This window comes from Mauremys mutica, chromosome 6 (genome assembly GCF_020497125.1).
Source record: "Mauremys mutica isolate MM-2020 ecotype Southern chromosome 6, ASM2049712v1, whole genome shotgun sequence".
In the NCBI taxonomy this organism is placed as follows: domain Eukaryota; kingdom Metazoa; phylum Chordata; order Testudines; family Geoemydidae; genus Mauremys; species Mauremys mutica.
Genome location: NC_059077.1, coordinates 72,330,607 through 72,348,933, shown reverse-complemented (window position 1 = coordinate 72,348,933; position 18,327 = coordinate 72,330,607). Strand labels below are relative to the sequence as shown.

The window sequence follows — 18,327 nt, the reverse complement described above, 5'->3', positions numbered from 1 at the left end:
TAGGAATGCAATGTTATATGGGGGAAAAAAATCAATAAAATCAAATATTATGAAAGAATGTTGCATGCACATAAAAGCAAAGGAATACAAAACTAAAGGTCAATATACCAGTCTTAGCTTGACACGTTTGCTTGGTTTTCTTTTTTTTTTTCCCAACATGGTCTAGATTCCACATCCTTTACTTCTTAAAATGAACTATGATAGGTTGTTAGGTTGTTGGCACTGAGCTACTGCCAAATCTGGCATTAGTCTGGACCACACTTATGACTCACTAAGTAAATTATTTCAGGAGAGGGCTAATATTAATTCAGTCTAGCCACAGCTTTTAGAATTCTCCCTATGCATTCATAGCCTATTCAACACAGAATCATAGAAATGTAGAGCTGGAAGGGACCTCAATAGTTCATCTAGTCCAAGGGTAGGCAGCCAGCAACATGCAAGCTGAAGAGGGAGCGAAAGACCCGCCACCAAATTGCCGCAGTCTTTGGCACACGTGCCATAAGTTGCCATCCCCTGGTGTAGACACTGCGCTGTGTGATTCGAATGAATTGGCCTCCAGGAAGATTCCCACAGTGCTCTGCTGTGACTGCTCTGAAGAGCGCTTTCAACTCCACTGCACTTCAGCCAGGTATACAGGAAACAGCCGCCCCCCTGCTAAAGACCTTTTGAATTTTCATTTCCTGTTTGATTGGCGAGGAGAGATCATCAACACAGCTGACCATGGATAGTCAAGGCCGTAAACGCGCTCCAGGAGGTAGTTGATCTTACTGCTGTGTGGGGAGAAGTGTCTGTGCAAGCAGAGCTCCGAACCAGCAGAAGAAACGCTAACATCTATGCCAAAATTGCGCAGGGCATGGGGGAGAAGGGCTACACCAGGGAGACACAGCTGTGCCGTGTGAAAATAAAGGCGCTTCGGCAAGTATTACAGAAGACAAGGGAGGTGAACAGTCACTCTGGTTCTGAGCCACAGACATGTTGCTTCTAGAAGCTGCATGCAATTCTAGGCAGCGACCCCACCACTACGCCAAAACGCTCCGTGGATACCTCCCAGGAGCCCCAGGCACCCTTGGGCAACAATGAGGAGGACACTGTTGATGGGGAGGAGGAGAAGGAGAATGTGCAGCAGGCAAGCGGAGGATCCATTCTCCCTGACAGCCAAGAACTTTTTAAAATCTGGAGCCCATCCCCTCACAGGATCATTTGTCGGCAGAGGGTGGTGCCGGGGAAGGCACCACTGGTGAGTACACATTTTTAATCAAACTATACGGGTTACATGCTATTATTTTTAATATTGAATCTGAATAAAAATATTGGGATAGTAGTTATCAACAGCCACTCCAGCTATGCAGAGGGTGCTCTCTGAAAAAGACTATGTGCCTGGGGCTGGCCCAAGAATCCTTCCTTGAGATCTCTAGGAAGCTTTCATAGAGGTACTTTGCAATCCTTTGCAGAAGGTTTCTGGGAATAGCTGCCTTCCTTATTTCAGAATACCATTAAATACCAGAAGGTGCCCATTCCCACACCTTTGATTGTTATTGCAGGGCAATTGTAACCAAGCTGTCCTTGTTTCTCCCCCGGCTCAGTGTTATCAGCCCTTTTGCCCCAGGTGATCTTACTTTTCTTTGCTGTCTCTCAGTGTTTGTGAGCATTATAATAATGAATGGATTGAGGAGAAAAGGCTCTTTATTCATTTATTCATTCAGCACACTGTGGTTAGCAGGGGTGTAGTTTACAGAGGAGTACACTCAATGAAGGGGACAGCTTGGTAAGTGTTCCATTCTATGCATCTGAAGAAGTGAGCTGTAGCCCACGAAAGCTTATGCTGAAATAAATTTGTTAGTTTATAAGGTGCCACAAGTACTCCTGTTCTTTTTACATTACTGTGGGTCATTGATAAACCTAGTTTTCAAAGCCTCATGGAGATGCAGCGCACCTCAATGTGCTCTTGTTATTGCCCTGATGTCTAGCTGCTCAAAATTGGCTGCCAGGCGATCTGCCACAACCCCCCACCCTGCCGGAAACTTTTTTCCCTTTGTTTCACAGATATTATGGAGACTACAGAACGCAGCAACAACAATGGGGATATTGCTTTTACTGAGGTCTAACCTAGTAAGTAAACTACACCAGCAGGCTTTTAACCCTCCAAAGGCACATTACACCACCATTCTGCACTTGCTCATCCTATGGTTGAACTGCTCCTTACTGCTGTCCAGGCTGCCTGTGTATGGCTTCATGAGCCATGGGAGCAAGGAGTAGGCTGGCTCTCCCAGGATCACGATTGGCATTTCAACATCATCAACAGTTATTTTGCAGTCTGAAAAGAAAGTTCCTGCTTGCAGCTTTCTGAACAGACTGGAGTTCCTAAAGAGATGTGCACCATCCCACGTTGATGTTGATGACCATCCCTGTGATTCACCAGCACTTGCAACACCATTGAGAAGTACCCCTTTTGGTTTATGTACTCTTTGGCAAGGTGGTCTGGTGCCAAGATAGGGATATGTGTTCTGTTTATCACCCCACCACAGTTAGGGAACCCCATCGTGGCAAAACCATCCACTCTGTCCTGCACGTTTCCCAGTGTCACTACCCTTCTTAGCAGAAGTCTATTGATTGCCCTGGCAACTTGGATCACAGCAGACACCCCCCCCCCGCCCCGGTAGATTTACCTACTCCAAATTGATTCCCCACTGACCAGCAGCAGTCTGGCGTTGCAAGCTTACAGAGCTATTGCCACTTGCTACTGAACTATCAGAGCAGCTCTCATTTTAGTATCGCTGCACTTCAGGGCTGTGGAAAGCTCTTCGCACAGTTCCATGAAAGTAGCCTTACGCATTCGAAAGTTCTGCAGCCAATGCTCATCATCCCATAGCTACATAACTATGCAGTCCCACCAGTCAGAGCTTATTTCCTGGGCCCAGAAGTGGCGCTCCACCATGCCAAGATGATGCATAACTGTCACCAGCATCTGCAAATAGCTTCGCTCCATGGCTTCCAAGCAGGGCTGGAAGCTCCTGCTTCGGCTGAGCAAATACTGCAGGTTAAGGCGCGAGGTGTTTGTAATGATCACAACAACAGTGTACAGCTGAGTGGGGTCCATGCTTTTTGTGCTATGGTGTCCGCATGGATAACCCAGGCTTATAACAAAAGGTGCAAAAAAGGCTTGGTTTGTTTGCCGTCGATTTCAGGGTGGGAGGGAGGAAGGTAGGTAAGTGCATCATGGGAAGCTAATGACATGCCACCGACGCAAATGTTTTAGTCCCAGGAGGCACTGCAAGCCCAACCAAACATTCCACTCAGCTCCATGCACTGTGGGATAGCTACCCACAGTGCAGCACTCCATGAGTTGATTGATGCCCTGCTAGTGAGGATGCGCTCTGCCGACACAATGTGCATAGTGGGGACATGCAGAATCAGAGGCTCAATGTTGACTTAAATAAAATCGACCTAATTTTGTAGTATAGACAAAGAAGAATAGGACTTTTGGTGCCTATTGCCAAATGGGGCAGTGCTGTACAAATTATCTTGGCTTTGTCTATTTCAAATGAAAATATAGCCTGATTACCCAATAGAATATAATTGGCAAGAATAAAATGGTTTTAATGCCTCAAAACAAGATGCATACATTAATGTTTCACAATAAATTTGCTTTTTAGTGACTTATATGACAATCAGTGGCGTTGAGCAAATAAATGTATTCTTTTATGCTCCTTGTGTGCCATTAGTGAAATATAAATTACTGTATAAGTAGACACTTTAAAGCTGTCATCCATATTTTAGCACTTCAGCACTAGAGTTTTAGATGCAAGATTTTCTCTTTTAACAAAAATATATTTCAAACACTAAGGGTCTGATACATTGAAAATATAGATTTTTCAGTTCATATAGATTTAACACATTCCTGTAGACTAAAAAAGGAGAGACTATATATTAATCTATTCAAATGCAAGTGCTTCACATCTAAAGAAACAAAATATAATCTCTGAAATTCCTGAAGAAAAACATACCTTAAAAAAAGATTCTGACTCATTTGTAAGAGAAGACTTTCTTTGGTTTATGTCTGAGATGCTTTATAGCTCAATAAGTCACTTGCCACCAATCTAAATACAGACATCATACACAAGATTATTTTTAGTTGGATATCACACATGAAAAAACAGAATTTAGAGTTAAGGGTTATTTTAATATAAATCAGTATGTCTTTAATGGCAAACCATGCTATTCCATTAAGTGCTGCTATTAAATACTCATTAATGCCAAAATATTAATACCATATCATTAAATAATACAATTAAATACCAATCTGATTGAATGTAAACAATGTAAAGTAATTATGATGCAAAATGAAGTAGTCCAAAAAAACCCACAAAAAGAATATTCTGTTTCTACTAGAAACAGTAGTACAGTCAGTGGTAAAACAGAACTTGTAAATAAGAAGACAGTTATACCTGTTTTCACAAGCATCAATTTCAATTTATTTATCTAAGGCTCAGCAATGTTAAAAGTGGAACAAACAAGAAAAGTGGTGCAAAATGTCACAAAATATGACAAATATCTGCATTATATTTCCCCACAAATGCTAACACAAACACACACATCTCTCCCTCCGAGCTAGGTGAATGTCTGAGCTCACATACTCAGACTGCCATTAGTAACTTGCCCAGGCTACAGTATCATTTTTTATCTTGTTTTTATTACCCCCTCCTTGTAACACATAATAGTAGATTACTTTTTTATGTTACCAAATGTGACACTGTCCTTTTAGTATTGATCAGGCCATTCATAGGAGCTAAATATCAGGGGAATGGCTAAATCAAATATTAAATTTGACAAAGGAACTGTAGCTAGTATAGATACTAAACTTATACTATGCTACTGTTTTTCAGTCTTTTTTTTTTCATTTGCAGACCCCTAAAAATTTTAAAATGGAGGTACGGACCCCTTTGGAAATCTTTGACATAGTCTGCGGACCTCCAGGAGTCTGCGGACCACAGGTTGAAAACCACTGTACTGTCAATGTAAAGGGAGGTGCAACTGTACAGGCATTATCTCTGGCTTCATATAGGAAGATGGACAGAAAACCCACCAAGGATGCTTCAAACCTTGATCCTCTACCTTGTTTTCAATGGGGAGTCCAAGAAATATGTTTTTGTAACAGTATGACAAACCTGATGAGCAGCCATACATGTTGAATCTGCTAAACCGCTAGGCAGTGAGCATGCTGCTCTTCTGTCTCCTGACTAGAAGATGACAGGTCAGGAGGAAGGGCGAAGTTTTGAGCAGTTGGGAGGTCAGCTGGTTAGTGAGGAGTGGCCAATTGGCAGGGGCCGAGAGGACCTATGATGGGTGTGGTCGTTGGTGGCTTGTAGCAGATTGTGCACTGTGACCTACCAGATGTTAGAGTCTATAGGGCCTAGCAGAGGAAGCATCTCCAATGCTGCCCTGAACCACAGCACACCTGACACCAGTTATAGCAACTTCCATTCACACTTCTGGTGTTTTCTATTGATCTCTCAGATTGTCACCATGCAGAGCACAACTGGGCTGTTATCTGGGCCTGTTGGAAGTCTTTTTCAACTTTCTATCCAGTACAAGCAAGTTATACAGAAAGCTAGCCAAATACAGGAATATCTGATTTGTGTCACAGGTCACTGTGACTAAAAGTTATTTGTCCTCTCACCATGCTCCCCTTTGTCCATTTATTCACCTGTTGCATTTTGTCTACATCTTAAATTGTGAACTCTCTGGAACTCTCAAGGACTGTCTTGTGTGATTTGTTTGTGCAGTACCTAGTATGGTGGGGCCCTAATCTATTCACTATCAAAAAGCATGGCTATAATCTCCACATGCACAGCTAAAAATTGCAGTGAAGTATAGTAAATGCCTACTTTCCATTATGGGTAGGTATTGTAGTTAGTGCTATAATATATATTGCACTATATATATATTATATGCATTATCACAGAGGGAAAGAGCTCAATGTAAAGAATAATTTAATGCTTGGAGTTGATCATAAACTTGAACTGCAGGGGTTGCCTTGCTGCTAAGAACTGCAAACGCAATTCTCAGCTAAAGTGAATCATGGCTTTCCCAAATAAATGATCTATTTCTCATACAACATACTCAATATTTCTCTATCTAGGTATTACTATAGCCCTCCTCCAGGTAGTATGTTAACACTTCTTAGCATTTAAAAATTGGAAACAATCAGTGCTTAATTTGCAATGAAAGAGATGCCGTGGCTCAAACAATTAGGTGCTGGAGCTCAAGCAATTTTTTTACATTCATAACTGATACAGAAAGCCTACAGCCCTGGCAAAAATTAAGCACTGGAAACAATACTTCTTTCCTCTTCCTTTCCAGCCTGTAGGAGAAGTAGTTTGATTGTTTTCTGTTGTGTGTGTGTGTGTTCACATATATACATATGCATGCGAAGAGTGCAAAACCTTGGGAGTCACAGAAACAGAAAAAAAATTCTGGAACCATAGTTAAAACGCCCCTTAAAATAAACAGAAATATATGTTTGTTGCTTATGAGATGACAAAAATCACAACCCATTTGCACTAGGGCTGAGGAGGAAATAAAACCAGGATGATAAGAAAAGGTGAGTGATAGCATCTGGAAGGATTACTTAGGGAAAGCTGTTGGGTTTTCTTTTAAATCACTAAACTATTCCGTAGACTGATTTCACTATAGAAACTAAAAAAGATAATTTTTCCTTGTGTAAGAAAATTATTTTACAGTGACTAAAAAGAAGCTGGAGAGATTCCTATTGTAGATAGAGAACCTCTCTTCAGACAAAGAGAGACAATAAGCAAGACCCTTTATTAAATAGAGAAGGTGATAAGGTAGGTCATAAAGCCTTTTCAGTGAAGTATTCTATATTCTAGACCCTGTTCTCTTCTTTGGTTCAACAAATCCCAAGTGTGTTTATATTCAGTTCATAATTTACATGCCCTATTTTCCAAACTGAATTGAGGAGGTGAATGGCTAGAATCCTGACAGGTGACATGGGAAAGATTTTAATGTTATCGGTTAATGTGAATTTTGTAAATGTTAGTTATGCATACACTTATAGTAAGGGACAGATATAGTTTAATAAATAAATACAGGTCTAATCCAACTCCTATTGAAGTCAACAGGAATCTACTAACTGCAGTAAGCAATATCCTAGTGGTTAGATACCTTCCTGGGATTTGGGGGACCCTAATTCAATCCCTGCTCTGCCTGATTCAGAACAGAAACTCAGATCTGGTTCCTCCCACCTCACAAGTGAGTATCTAGCCATTAGACTATTGCCTATTCTGGGTTCGGTCATTTTGCATAACTAATTATTCACTGTGCCAGAGAGAGAGAGAGAGAGAGAGAGAGAGCGCGCAACTGATTCCCAGTGGTTATAGCACCTGGAATGTGGAAGACCCAGATTCAACTCCTTCCTCTGAATCAGATAGAACAGAGACTCGAACCTGGGTCTCCCACATCCCAGGGAAATGCCCTAGGAACTGGGGAGGCTCTCTCATTTTCCACACGCATACAAATTGAAAGGTCTTAAGCTTTGTCTCAATGTAGAAGGGGAAAATTTTTTGAAATCTTAAACATTTTCAGAGTTTAGGAAAACTGTTTCTCGACCAACCTTCTGAGTATTTCTACCAATGAATGGAGAGAGAGAGATAATGAGAGAAGGTATATCTGCTTTTTCCTGGGGATAACAGGTAAGTATACTTTCATAACCTGAACTGTACATTCTTTACATTCCCAATGCTACAACAGTACAGTCACACTTCAAAACCTGTCCCTAATCCATTTTTAGAAAGAATGAAGTGTGTGAAAAGATAGAACTCCACCTCTAAGAGACACAGACCACCTGGTCCTATAGACAGACTGAAATCCAGGTTGTGGGATTTAGTCATGTGTGTGGGAAAGATATGGATTTTAGACATGCTATGATGATTTATAACAATCTCATAATTAAACTGGGAGAATTAAGTAGTATAGATATTATTGAAAAATATGCATTAGGGTGTTGTTTAAGGCCCTTCCTTCTAAGCCATTTAACTGCATCTTACTGTCAGATTAATGTGTTTATTTACAGAGAAAATCAGGTAAGAAACACCCAGAGGGTTTCAGTCAAAGCTTTTTACTTCCCCCCCACCCCCGCCTTCTGGTTATTGAAATTCCCCTGTGGCTTATGAATTCAATTCTCTCTCATCAGAAAAAGAAAGCTCAGCATGTATTATTCCAACTCTGTCACTAAAACCAGATGTGATGTTTCCTTGCATTAATCTCCCGCTTTGTCTAGTGTATTCCCAGTACTAGGGTGGGGGGTATATTTCTGATTGCAGGGACAGGGAAGAAATCATTTCCATTCATCATGAAAAATGAGACAGTACAAGTCTTCGGCCCAGGGGTTATAAAATATTTTGATCTAAGTAGCAATATTTAATAAAAATGTGACCATGATTCAGTTTTCTGTTGAAGCGGATGTAAATGCAGTACCAGCTTGTTAGATCATTTGGAATCCTCTGCTTGCAGGTGCTGTGACTGGTAACTCATGCTACCTATCTGCACTGTGCTACCTTTAATCTTATCTGCCTTATTTTTATTAAAAGCCTGAACAAAAAATTAAACATGTTTTTAAATATAATATCAGTATCTGACATTTCTCCCACTGTTTGCTCTTCATATTTTGGGGTGTTGCCCTTTCCCAAACACTATCTCTGCTGTGAATGTCCAATAGTACATATTTTACACTTGTGACAGGAAAACAATGCTACTTCAAAGTACTTTTCACATTTACAACTCGCCAAGCTTTAGAGCAGCTATATTTAAACTGAATAAAAATCACTTTCTGAACATACAATAATAAAAGAAAATTAATTTTCTTTCATAGAGCTCCTGCTCTGTTCTCTAGCACCATCTATTATGTTCACAAAGATCAGAACATGGAGATTTGCTGTTAACTATAGTTGCCAAGATATCAGTATTCCAAGATATCAGTATACCACTATGAGGTACCAAATTAGCCACACTGATGACATTAAATGGATTATTATAAATGTTCATATTGCATAGCGCTATACCTAATCAACATTCATATAGGTAAGTAGCAGTATAACAATCCACACTTCTGAAACCTTCAAAAACATTTACATTACCAACTTTTAATGAGGTACATGCTGAATTACCTGCTGTTTCTTCGCGCTTCGGTTATACAACTCTCAGCCTTCAAAGAAGTGAGAGTTTTACTGATTAGGGACCATTCTTTTGCTTTCAAATACACGACAATAAAGGCAGACCATGCAACCATGCTTCGTGTAATTAACCAAGCTTTGCGTAAGGTATATGTTTTAATGTCTGCAAATACTGAAATACGATAAATGACTGAAGGAAGAAATACAGTGTTTACAGACATCCTGAAATGACAAGACCACACAGGACCGAGCGGCGAACAGCGGAGGCTAACAGAGGGAGTTTGCCTGGGATCTGTCCGAGAGGAGGTATGCTAAGTGCTGCATTAGGGGAGCTGTGTTGGTGAGTATCTGAGTGTCTGCTGCGGGAACAGTTTGTCAGTTTGACCATGAGCTTGATTGTTTGAAAAGTGTGAATTGGGAGTGCTTTGTTCCAGGTGGGCCTCAAGTGGGCCTGACTGTTATAAAAAGGCAGTCAGCAGCGAACCACCTGAGCGGCAAACAGCGGAGGCTAACAGAGGGAGTTCGCCTGGGGAGAGCCCACTGAGGCTTTCATCTTGCAGGCTTCTCTGAGTAGTTACTGCAACTGATGAGGAAGCTCTTAGAAGGGAGGTAATATGGATGGTGAGCATTCAGCTGGTGTTACCTGCACATGATGTGCCATGTTTGTCTTTCTTCCACAGGACAGAAGCGACTTTGTCTGTACAAAGTGCAAACTGGTCTCTGTACTGGAAGAGAAGGTTCGAGGTCTGGAGAAACAAGTATCGATCCTGTGTTGCATAAGAGAAAATGAAAATTTCCTGGACAGACGTCAGTATATGCTTCTATGGGCACAACATTCTGAAGAATCAGAGCGGGCTGCACAGCGGGGACAGAAGGACAGTGAAGAAATTTGGCAGCAAGTGACCTCCAAAAGAAGAAAGAGGAGTGTCCACGTACCAGCAATGCAGATACAGGTGAGCAACCATTTTCATGTTCTCTCCACAGGTACTAATGGACTAGATGATACATCTGAGGGAAGGGAGCAGAAGGAGACTCCATCAAGTGGAAGGCATAAGATGCACTGTCCTAGGGATGGAGGTTCCACGACCACCGCTTCCAAGAGAAGGAGGCAGGTGGTGGTGGTCGGGGACTCCCTCCTCAGGGGGACTGAGTCATCTATCTGCCGCCCCGACTGTGAAAACTGAGAGGTGTGCTGCTTGCCAGGAGCTAGGATTCAGAATGTGACGGAGAGACTGCCGAGACTGATCAAGCCCTTGGATCACTACCCCCTTCCTGTTTCTCCACGTGGGCATCAATGATACTGCCAAGAATGACCTTGAGACCAGACTACATGGCTCTGGGAAGAAGGATAAAGGAGTTGGAGGTGCAAGTGGTGTTCTCGTTCATCCTCCCTGTGGAAGAAAAAGGGCTGGGTAGAGTTCGTCGAATCGTGGAAGTCAACGAATGGCTATGCAGGTGGAGTTGGAGAGAAGGCTTTGGATTCTTTGACCATGGGATGGTGTTCCAAGAAGGAGGAGTGCTAGGCAGAGACCGGGCTCCACCTAACAAAGAGAGGGAAGAGCATCCTCGCAAGCAGGCTAGCTAACCTAGTGAGGAGGGCTTTAAACTAAGGTTCACTGGGGGAAGGAGACCAAACCCCTGAGGTAAGTGAGGAAATGGGATACTGGGAGGAAGCACAAGCAGGAGAGTGCAAGAGGGGAGGACTCCTGTCTCATACTGAGAAAGCGGGATGATCAGCGAGTTATTCCCAGTCTCTATTCAAGCCTAACTTCTCGTTGGAGTCTCTCTGGCCACTCAGTAACAGACTTAAAGGTGGCAATTTTGCAACAGAAAAGCTTCAAAAACAGACTCCAACAAGAAACTGCTGAACTTGAATTAATATACAAATTAGACACCATCAAGTTAGGCTTGAATAGAGACTGGGAATGGCTGAGCCATTACACACATTGAATCTATTTCCCCATGTTAAATATTCTAACACCTCTTGTCAACCTGTCTGTAATGGGCTATCTTGATTATCCCTACAAAACTTTTTTCTCTTAATTAATTAGCCTCTTAGAGCTGGTAGGACAACTCCCACCTTTTCAATTCTCTGTATGTGTATATATATCTCCTTACTATATGTTCCATTCTATGCAACCGATGAAGTGGGCTGTAGCCCACAAAAGCTTATGCTAAAATTTGTTAGTCTCTAAGGTGCCACAAGTACTCCTGTTCTTTTTGTGGATACAGACTAACACGGCCACTACTCTGAACCCTGTCATGAGGAGGAAAGGAATCCAGGAGAGCTGGCTGTATTTTAAAGAATCCTTATTGAGGTTGCAGCAACAAACCATCCCGATGTGTAGAAAGAATAGTAAATATGGCAGGTGACCAGCTTGGCTTAAGAGTGAAATCCTTGCTGATCATAAACACAAAAAAGAAGCTTACAAGAAGTGGAAGATTGTATAAATGACCAGGGAGGAGTATAAATATATTGCTCAGGCATGCAGGAGTGAAATCAGGAAGGCCAAATCACACTTGGAGTTGCACCTAGCAATGGATGTTAAGAGTAACAAGAAGGGTTTCTTCAGGTATGTTAGAAACAAGAAGAAGGTCAGGGAAAGTGTGGGCCCCTTACTGAATTGTAGAGGCAATCTAGTGACAGAGGATGTGGAAAAAGCTAAATGTACTCAATGCTTTTTTTGTCTCTGTCTTCACGAACAAGGTCAGCTCCCAGACTATTGCACTGGGCAGCACAGTATGGGGAGGAGGTGACCAGCTCTCTGTGGAGAAAGAAGTGGTTCAGGATTATTTAGAAAAGCTGGACGAGCACAAGTCCATGGGGACAGATGCACTGCATCCGAGGGTGCTAAAGGAGTTGGCAGATGTGATTGCAGAGCCATTGGCCATTATCTTTGAAAACTCATGGTGATCTGGGGCGGTCCCGGATGACAGGAAAAAGGCTAACGTAGTGCCCATCTTTTAAAAAGGGGAGGAGGATCCGGGGAACTACAGGCCAGTCAGCCTCACCTCAGTCCCTGGAAAAATCATGGAGCAGATCCTCAAGGAATCAATTCTGAAGCACTTAGAGGAGAGGAAAGTGATCAGGAACAGTCAGTATGGATTCACCAAGGGCAAGTCATGCCTGACTAACCTAATTGCCTTCTATGAGGAGATAACTGGCTCTGTGGATGAGGGGAAAGCAGTGGATGTGTTGTTATTCCTTGACTTTAGGAAAGCTTTTGATACAGTCTACCACAGTATTCTTTCCAGCAAGTTAAAGAAGTATGGTCTGGATGAATGGACAATAAGGTGGATAGAAAGCTGGCTAGATCGTCGGGCCCAATGGCTCCATGTCTAGTTGGCAGCCGGTATCAAGCAGAGTGCCCCAAGGGTCGGTCCTGGGGCCAGTTGTGTTCAATATCTTCATTAATGGTCTGGAGGATGGTGTGGAATGCACCCTCAGCAAGTTTGCAGATGACACTAAACTTGGAGGGGTGGTAGATTCACTGGAGGGTAGGAATAGCATACAGAGGGACGTAGACAAATTAGAGGATTGGGCCAAAAGAAATCTGATGAGGTCCAATAAGGACAAGTGCCGAGTCCTGCACTTAGGACAGAAGAATCCCATTCACTGCTACAGACTAGGGACCAAGTGGCTAGGCAGCAGTGCTGCAGAAAAGGACCTAGGGGTTACAGTAGATGAGAAGCTGGACATGAGTCGACAGTGTGCCCTTGTTGCCAAGAAGGCTAATGGCATTTTGGGCTTTAAGTGGGGGCATTGCCAGCATATTGAGGGATGTGATCATTCCCCTCTATTCGACACTGGTGAGACCTCATCTGGAGTACTGTGTCCAGTTTTGGGCTCCACACTACAAGAAGGATGTGGAAAAATTGGAAAGAGTCCAACGGAGGGCAACAAAAATGATTAGGGGGCTGGAGCACATGACTTATGAGGAGAGGCTGAGAGAACTGGGATTGTTTAGTCTACAGAAGAGAAGAATGAGGGGGGATTTGATAGCTGATTTCAACTACCTGAAAGAGGGTTCCAAAGAGGATGGATCTAGACTGTTCTCAGTGGTATCAGATGACAGAACAAGCAGTAATGGTCTCAAGTTGCAGTGGCAGAGGGTTAGGTTGGATATATTAGGAAAAACTTTTTCCACAAGGAGGGTGGTGAAGCACTGGAATGGGTTACCCTAGGGAGTTAGTGGAATCTCCTTCCTCAGAGATTTTTAAGGTCAGGCTTGACAGCTTTGGCTGGGATGATTTAAATTGGGGATTGGTCCTGCTTTGAGCAGGGGGTTGGACTAGATGACCTCCTGAGGTCCCTTCCAACCCTGATATTCTATGATTTTATGATTCTATGAAATCAGCCAGTTAATATTTCTGCATAATCTGCTTCTTTCTTTCATTGGTATTGTTACCATCAAGATTCCAGAGAGAGGACTTTGAACAGCAAATCTTACACCTAACATTGTTAAATTATTTGGACATTTCTTGAACAAAAAGCCCAATTTTTTTTAAATCTACCAATGTTAAAAATTTACCTCACTACTTGACTGCAGAGTTACTGTGAATAATTCCCCACTTGTATATCACGTGTGGATCAAAGCCTAACCCTACCTACACCCATTAGGTTAAACAGTCAGCATATCCATGAGCTAACAGGATCTACAACTGCAGAACTGTATGCGACTCCTAAGAGGCTCTCTCAAGGTCGTCACATAGGATATATCCATACTGCAATAAAAGAACCATGACTGGCCCAAGTCAGCTGACTCAGGCTAGCAAGCCTAAAAATAGCAGTGTAGATATGCAGCTCTGGGCTGAAGCCCTGGTTCTGAGACCCCCCCGCCATGGGGTTTCAGAGCCCAGGCTGCAGCCTCAGCGGGAACATCTACACTGCAGTTTTTAGCCGCACATCCCCAGCCCCGCAAGCCTGAGCCACTTGACCTGGGCCAGCCACGGGTCTTTTATTATAGTGTAGACGTACAGACTCTGTGCCTATCTAACCTATCCCTGAGGGAAGAGCCATAGATCCCACAGCTCATTTGGCTCATAGTGCATTTTAGGCACTGCTGGGATGACTTGAAAGAAGTCAATATCTTCTTCAATGTCCAGATATGGTATTTAGACATTGACTGACACAGATGGCTGTCAGTGGAGCAATAACTTCCTCAATCCAAAAAACTTAGTGGCCAGACATGGGCCTGTCTTATCTCTTTCTGTTCCTCCTTCAGAGACACCCTCAGAGAGGTTTACTGGTGGATCAGGGTTGAAGTAACCTCCACAGCCACATCATTTCTCACCACCCTATTGCAGAACAACCCCCTTCGGCTCTCTTGCACACTGGGCCAGCAAGACCTCAGGATTAAGTACCAATAAGAAGCTACTTTGTCCCTTGCTGCCACTGAACATGATCCCAGAATTTGTTATATGGAAATTTTGCCATCAACATTAGACTATTATTTTTACTAACATTTATCTTATTCTAAATAATTATTTTTAAAATGGTGACTTCCAAGTCATTGTACAATGTCCACAAACTGTTATTCATACAACAGGACCCTTAGTGAAGGAGGAGTCCCAGAATTTGCTCAGATTTTAAAGTAATTTGTGAAGGCAGTTTTTAATAGTCTGGCCCTTAACCTGCATTACTACACTTTGGACCTAGAGCCTTGAATGGAAGATTTCTCTGCGTAAGGAATACAGGATCAACTCTCAAAGAACAGTTCGCTCCTAAGTGTGATGGGCAAAACAGCTGATGTGATTTTGCAATGCATCACTAAAATCTCCACAGTACCAAAAAAGAGAGATGAATAGGCATTAAGCAACATTACAAATAAACATTTATTGATAGAAGGGATTATATTTTCTCTCTTTTCTGAAGTAGCATCCGTATTCTCATACCTAAATTTGTCAGTTTTATATTTAGTATTGTTTCTATTTTCCCTTCTCAAGATGTGCTCCCCTCTCCAAATAATAATGTGATGGCAGACTGCATAACTAATTCTGTATTTGATTATTTGTACTTCATAAAAGATAAACTGGAATATCCTTGTTTGCTTAAAACTGTGAAGTACCCTAGCTACATTGTATAATTTTATTTTCATAATCTATAGACAGATTAATATTATTAAGAACTCGACATAGTCCTTGAGTAGGATATATATTAATTCAGTGAAGATGGTTTAACATGGTATGATGTATTCCAGAAGCTCTTAACATAAGAACAGCCATACTGGGTAAGACCAAAGGTTCATCTAGCCCAGTATCCTGTCTTCCGCACTGGCCAATGCCAGGTGCTTCAGAGGGAATGAACAGAACAGGTAATCAGCAAGTGATCTATCCTGTCACCCATTCCCAGCTTCTGGCACAACAGAAGCTAGGGATGCCATCCCTGCGCATCCTGGCTAATTGGCATTGATTACTTAGAAAATTTCCATCCAGTATCAAAATCTGAAGAAAGAAAGAAAAATTCACAAAACATGGAAGTTCACACATTAATGACACATTTGTCTTTGTGAAGGTAAGGGAACATTTTTTTAAAGAGAGAAATGTATTCACTAGCCTTTATCATATTTCCATTCCTAGAAATGTTGGCATAATGCTGAATTGGAAAATGTTATGATTAAGGGTTTATTTCTCTGACAGGCTTCTTGTGCTTTAGAAAAGATTTACACAGCAGAATTACAATAAGAGAGCACTCAAAACAATAATTACTATTACACATGAAGAAAGAACTTGATACCATCCAGACACGGATTACATTTCCAACATATTTTTATGGTCAAATGGCCTTGGTAAGATGACGCTACAATCAAAATGTGTAGCGTCTTAACAAAAATGGTCACCCAGTCATTATGCTTTAATTCAGCTAAAAGGGGGTAGGGAATCTTTCATACAAGTCACCAGACACCCAATTTTTGTGACAAAACTAGGTCCCTACACTGAATTCCACAAACCAAACAGTTAATCTTTAATTTAGAGAGAAAGAACCAGATCACCTAGAGCAATCTGAACCAAAAGATAACTTAATCAGTTAAGTAAAGGTGATCCTTCATTGGTGCCTAGAGGCTTTTGTGTGTCTCACTTCACCTTCCACTTTCATAGTGGGAAAACGAGGTTCTGGCCACAGGAATGGAGTATGGCTAGTATGCCTCTGCCAACCTTCACTGCATTTTCACTGCAGTAAGCACTAAATTAGAGCAGCCCTTAAGCTGCTGTAACAGTGCAAAGGACCCAACTTACACAGAGATGCACCAGGATCAGGAGAGCATCAACTTTGCACATACATCCTGGGATATGCTTTATATAGTTTAGCAGCTTAGTTGTTTTGACTTAATTGGGAGCAGGACTGAGCCATTTATGTTATTTTCAGTCACTACTGCACATAACATCATCCAATCTCAAAACGGCTCATTTTTTTTCGAGCTTGTATCTCTATGGTTAATGCGGAAATGCAGTTTGTCTGGACAGCATGTTTTTTATTATACACTAATCAGATATGCAAATACTTCCAGCAAATACAACGCAAATCTAGTACAACCCATAGCACTATGTGTAACGTTCCCCTCTGGCATTATCTGGACCGATGATCTGCTAGACCACTCCAATCCTTGACTCTGGGAGCCAGCTTTACCCTGCTCTGCTGTGAGAACCCCCACTCCTGGGCTGTTCACGCACAGCCTCTAGCATGTAAACTGTTCCTTGGATTGTGCAACCGAATGACGCTAGCCAATATCTTCGGTCCCAGACACAACCCAATGTAAGGGGACTGTTGCCCCCTTACTAACATTCAGTGGGGGTGTTTTGGTTGGCTAGCTCCCAGCACTAAATGATTGGGGAGAGGCCAATGCTCCAGGTCAGTCTCAGCCTCTGAGCCTGATTGACAGGGCGGGCAAGCTAATCAGGGAGTCAGGAGGCCGGGGGAGAGCAGGGGGTCCCGTCCTCCATGTGAGCTGGAATTGCCTGAGTCAGACAGAGCTAAGGAGAAAGCCGGGGCCCAAGCTGAGATGTGAAGCAGAGCCGTGCCAGATCCAGAGGGGCCAGAAAAGCAGCTCAGGAAGCAGGTCAGAGTTGGGAGCAGAGCCACAGAGCTGGAGACACAGCCCAGGGAGAGCAGATCCTATGTTGGGAGCAGAGCTGCAGCCACAGAGCCAGGTGTGGTGAGCAACTGGGGCTAGCCAAGGGGGGACCTTGGGCAAAGGGCCCAGCACAGAAAGATACCCCCAGCCAGACTGCAGGCCAGACTGGGAGGGGGATCTTAACCCGATGGGGGGCTGATGTTGGGAAGAAGGGTCCTACCACCCAAAGCCCAGAGGTGTGTGGCCACCGCCATTGCAAGTGTCTAATCCGCAGCATCCCTGCAGCACAGCCAGGGCTTGAGAAGGAGACCTGGGACCTACAAGGAACAGACTGTGAAGTGCCCTGACATTCCAGAGCACTGTTTGTAATGTTCCCTGTCACAGAGCAGGGTGATGTGTTTTCCTTTAACCTTTCCCATTTTTCCTTATTCTTTTTTTAAAATTGTTAATTAAACAACTTGTATTTGCTTTAAATTGTATGAAATAATCAGTGCATCAGGGAGGTGCCCAGTGCAGAGAGAGTACCCTGGAGTGGGGACACTCTAGCCCCTGTCCTAGGTGACCACAGCAGGATTGGGGGTTAAGCCCCCAGGAATCCTGGGCCCAGCCTTGTTGGAGTTACAAGGACTCTGCCAGACAGGAGAGTGGAAGGGGAGTCTTCGAGGGCAGGGAGGCCTCTGGGTAAAGGAAGTGGGAGCGAGGACTCAGATCCTTTCGCTAGTCCACTTCACCGGGGTAGTGCAGAAGTCAGGAAAATTCCCCACAATAGCGGGATCATTCCCCTGCTTACACCTAGGAACCTCCATCTTGCGGTGTCCAGTTATGCCCACTGGATGCTGCAAGCTTAGAAGTGTTTGTCAACTTAAAGAAATTGATATGTACCAGGCTTGTTATCTCAAGGGGAGTCTCTGACATGCTTCAAACCAAACGCGCTGCTTCAGGTGGAATAAACAAACACATTTCTTAACTACAAAGATAGATTTTAAGTGATTATAAGTCAAAGCATAACAAGTTGGATTTGGTCAGATAAAATAAAAGCAAAATGCATTCTAAGCTGATCTTAACAC

At 42.8% G+C, this 18,327-nt stretch overlaps 1 protein-coding gene across 5 annotated transcripts in view; it reads right to left on the bottom strand.

The window, feature by feature from the left end:
• The window catches only part of PRR16 (proline rich 16), a 228,399-nt gene that overhangs the window by 105,016 nt on the left and 105,056 nt on the right, over positions 1 to 18,327 (bottom strand). The window contains exon 1 of one of the 5 annotated variants that reach the window (XR_006580129.1): positions 4,005 to 4,076. The exons of the other annotated variants lie outside the window; for them this stretch is intronic. The gene's annotated coding sequence lies outside the window, so the exon portion shown is untranslated. Of the gene's footprint in view, positions 1 to 4,004; positions 4,077 to 18,327 lie in introns of those variants that run through there. 5 annotated transcript variants of the gene reach the window in all.